The following is a 5000-nucleotide window of genomic DNA, read 5'->3' on the forward strand; positions in this document are numbered from 1 at the left end:
TTTCCTTTGGAAAATCCCACTATCTTTTTATAGCCTCAGCTTGAGTGACGTTCCTGTTTATGAATTCTAGTATATATGTATAGCTACAAAATGTGGAAATCCCCAAGTCGATATTTATAGTCTCGAAATTTCCAGCGTCAGTGACGTCACTGTACTGAACACTAGGGATAAATATCAACAGTGTTGCAAGTGGCTGACCTGAATGCACGCTACTGCAGGTAGGTAGGTAGAGTGTATCTGATAGGGATAAAGTGAGTTTTATACGGACAAACAGAGACCAATACACACACCCACACAACGTACGCGCGCACACACACACACACATACACACATACACACATACAGAGGGAAGAGGAAAAAACAAACCCCAAATATACTATCAACACAGAAGGGAGATGATACAAACCCCAAATAAACTATCCACACAAACGTACGCGAACGCATACAAACCCCAAATATACTATCAACACAGAAGGGAGATGATACAAACCCCAAATAAACTATCCACACAAACGTACGCGAACGCATACAAACCCCAAATATACTATCAACACAGAAGGGAGATGATACAAACCCCAAATAAACTATCCACACAAACGTACGCGAACGCATACAAACCCCAAATATACTATCAACACAGAAGGGAGATGATACAAACCCCAAATAAACTATCGACACAAACGTACGCGAACGCATACAAACCCCAAATATACTATCAACACAGAGTGAAGAAGTAAAAGTTGTTTGAAAGCACCTAAGCCCTCACCTGCAATGACCAACTCTGCCAAACACCTACACCCCACCCCACCCCACCCCCCACTCCCAACACTACAAAACCCATTTAACCCGTTATTTTATGGCATCAGTGTGTGATTTAGGAAACATCAAGACACAAAATAATGGAGGAATAGACTGACTATTGTTTACCGACTTGCATGCCTATAGAGCGTGCGTGAAGGAAAACATCCTTCCATTTCAATTCTAACTAAAACATGATCCAGAGGGATAGAGATAGGTGAAAGGGCACAATTTCATAAAGTGTGAGTAGAAAACAAAACACGCCATCCTTATTATACAATGTCAAGACCAAGAGACACGTACGTGTTCTTTCTGGTCTATTCTCTTTTTGAAGGTAGTATGAAATTTCACATCAGGGCCAACGCATCGGCTCACATTGTCAATTTTTCCATTTCCATGTCTTTACTGGCACAAGTTCTTCATCATCTTCAATTTCTTCTTCTTCTGAATCCCTCTTCTCTGTTTCGTCTTGTTTTTGTTTATTCTCTTTTCTCGTAGGGCACTCTGAATTCCAGTGTCCTTTCTCCTGACAACGATATTAGGTATCTTGACTTTTGTCTCTCTTTCTTAGACGAAGCAGGTATTCTGGAGACAAATACCCATTTACCTTTGCAGATATAGCAAACTTCATTAGCACTTACACACTTTCGTATGACTCTCATCAAATCAACGATCAAAAGAGTAAGTTTTGTTGCCACTTTCGCATGTGAATTATGCTTTCGTATGACTTTTAGCAAATATTTGACCAGCAGGTCGATCTGTGCTGACTCTTCCATCTTCTTGATCGTTTGAGAGCGGAATGAATACTCTGATGCTAAGACACTCTCCTTATATACAGGGACCTGCTGCGTATGAAACCTAGTCAAATGTAATTTTGCAATAAGATGAAACGATTTCATTGAGGAAGTAAAAAGCAATGATGTACCGTATCGCCTCACACAAAACCTGAAGTGTTAGTTCAAATCTGTGTCAGCGATTTCGAAGACGACATAACTGAGCTTTAATCAATGCTCTCCAATTATGCCACAAAACCACGAGTCCTAATTCACGCCAAAAGAAATTTCGTTCGGTCCATAAAAAATAGTATCATATCTGAGAAACGCAAAAAGGAACTTCCAGAAAACTGAGAAAGACGGCTTACACCTACAACGTAAATGTATGAGTTCAAGTAGTGCGTAAAACTTAGTTAAATTAAATTTTTATAGTCAAGACGAAACGATCTCTTTTCGAACAAGAAAGCAGACACCAAGCGACAATGGCAATCCGTGTCACACAACACTTTTCAAAATGTATATTATCAGAGGTTTGTTCTAGCGATCTGCACGGTTAAATTAAATGTTGATGTATTTTGCAATAAGACGGACACAATTTCCATGGGATCGCCCATGGTACGAATGTTCGTGCATTAGTTTAATTTTTAAAAATATTTTTTTTATATAAATCGCTTATAGGATAGACCCAGTAAAGCATGGCCATTCTCGTCACTGTCTGAATAGCTACTCAAGTCAATTCGAAGCGAACGCGGTAAGAAAATAAGTATAGCCAATGAAATGGCTTACAACGGGTGATGCATTGTTTTGTTCTAGGACTGTGTGGCATAATAATCCCTATGTTCTTGCGTTGTTACCATTACAGTGCAGACAGACTGAAATGTGAACTTACAAGCCCTCTTTGTGTGTGTTGTACCATTTCCTCTTACCACATCAAAGTACTGAGCGTCACAGTATTGGTTCGCGTTTTCAAACTGACCATTTTTTTTATATCTCACTTAAACATTTCGACATAAACACTCACACTCACATCGGTAGAGTCAGAACAGACGTGTTACAGTATTGAGGGGCATGTTATCTTTTCGTTTTCAAACTAATACATTTGGGACTTGTATGAAGTAAAGAACCGAAAGTACAGTGAAACTCAAGGATGATGACCCAATCTGTCTGTCTATTGATGCGTGTATTTACTTAACAAGAAATATGACCTCTAAAACACAAAGAGATACGGCAAGCATGATTAGATCAAACACAACGATGTTTTCCTTCACGCCCGTGTAATTTAGAGTTTCATTCGTCTTTGAAGACAAACTTGGTCTCCTTTTGTAGGGCTTGAAATAATAAAAGAAACTGAAAAATCTTAAGCACTTTGCTATAGATAATTTCATCAACAGACTAAACAACATAAATACCGTTACAACAATAGAAAGCCTTAAATCTTCTATCAAAAAGAAATGCATGAAAAAAATTAAAGATTAACGATAACTAACCAATGAAACCGAATTTAACAAAGGCAATGACATGTGAACAAATGCCTCTCACTTTGGAAAGGTAGGCGAATGTACTCTGTCATGCACCATCAACTTGAAAAAAATTATAAACAGAGAGAAACCTGAATTCAAAATTCAGTTGTTTCTTTTTCTTCAAAATTGTTTCGTTTCTTTTTTCTTTTTTTTTGGAACAAATCTAAGCACTAATATAGAGTGGAAAAGGGAAAATGCACATACAAGCTTTGATATTTCTGAAAAAATGAGGGGATATTCCTAACGTTCATAACCACCTATATATGCTTGGACTTGTCTGTGACTTATCCACAAAACAAGATGTACATATTTCTGGTCAAGCTGCAAGTGTGTGCGTGTTTTTGAAAATGGTAAAAATGGGATATACAATTTTCTCGTGACACTTATAAAGTGAAGAGTCTGTGCAAGTGTCAAAAGCCAAAGTCATATAAGTTTTGTATTTTGTACGGCTTGTAAAGATTTCCACTTTAGAAAATGTGAAGTATCACAATTTATTATCACAAACAGAAGTGGAACATAGGGGCTTGCAAGAAAGAAAATAACCCAGACAGTTGGTGTCATCAAGAGTGCTAGAGACGGTACCCGAACTTGCTTGCTTGCTTACTTGAATTAAAGTGATTTTCGCTCTAATGGAGCATGTATCACTGGTTTAATAACGCACCGCGTGATTTTTAATTACTCCTGGGGAAGGAAAGAGAGCCTCATCCCCCCAGGCTTTTATGTACTCACAGACTACTTTTAAATTTAGCCAATCAGGTGTAGGACTAACTAGTCCTTAACAACCTGACTGAAAGGCTTTAAACATGAGTGGGAATTGTCTCACCACACACTCATTTTTCTGTCCGAGCGTGGTAAAGGAGGAAAAAGGTGCTCAGCAAGACAGCCATGGATGTTAAGTACTCACCAAAACGCTAGCCCGTACTTATTTCAAATCAAGTCGTGTCACCAAAAAAGACGACGTGTACGACATCAAAGGCATTGTCAAACGCAGAATACCTCAGTGCTAACTGGCTAGGTCTGCATTTCTTGCTCCCGCTGCTGTTGCGTATATTTCTTCCCTCCACACCGAGTTCTGGGCCTAATTCTTTAAATTTCGTTGTACCCGAACTTACATTATCCATATTATCACCAACAAAAAAAAACAAAAAAAAACGCACAGATCTAAAAGAAACACTCACTCACTTTTTACAGAACATTACTATTTTTAAAATTTTGATAAGCGACGGAAACGAACAACTTAGAGTCACACTTTCTAACCAAGATAAAGAAATCATGTGCTGATAGACTCACTTCTGTATTTTTTCTTCTAACTGACTAACATATCATATACAATGGAATGTTATTTCTTTTCGAGAGTATGGGGTAGCCCTAAAATTTTTTGGGGGAACTTGAAGCGATCGCCATAGCCATAGCGAGTATGTCTGCGCGCGTACGTTGTGTGTTTCTGTGTGTGTGTGTGTGTGTGTGTTTGTGTGAGAGAGTATGTGTGTGTGTGTGAGTATGTCGGCGCGCGTACGTTGTGTGTGTGTGTGTGTGTTTGTGTGTTTGTGTGTGTGTGTGTGTGTCTGCGCGCGTACGTTGTGTGTGTCTATTGGTCTCTGTTTGTCCGTATAAAACTCACTTTATCCCTATCAGATACACTCTACCTACCTACCTGCAGTAGCGCGTATTCAGGTCAGCCACTTGCAACACCGTTGATATTTTATCCCTAGTGTTCTGTACAGTGACGTCACTGACGCTGGAAATTTCGAGACTGTAAATATCGACTTGGGGATTTCCACATTTTGTAGCTATACATATATACTAGAATTCATAAACAGGAACGTCACTCAAGCTGAAGCTATAAAAAGATAGTGGGATTTTCCAAAGGAAAAACCCACAAGTTGGAGCTATAAATAGATAGTGGGAT

The sequence above is a fragment of the Sinohyriopsis cumingii genome, chromosome 16 (genome assembly GCF_028554795.1).
Source record: "Sinohyriopsis cumingii isolate HCF-2022 chromosome 16, ASM2855479v2, whole genome shotgun sequence".
Taxonomy (NCBI): domain Eukaryota; kingdom Metazoa; phylum Mollusca; class Bivalvia; order Unionida; family Unionidae; genus Sinohyriopsis; species Sinohyriopsis cumingii.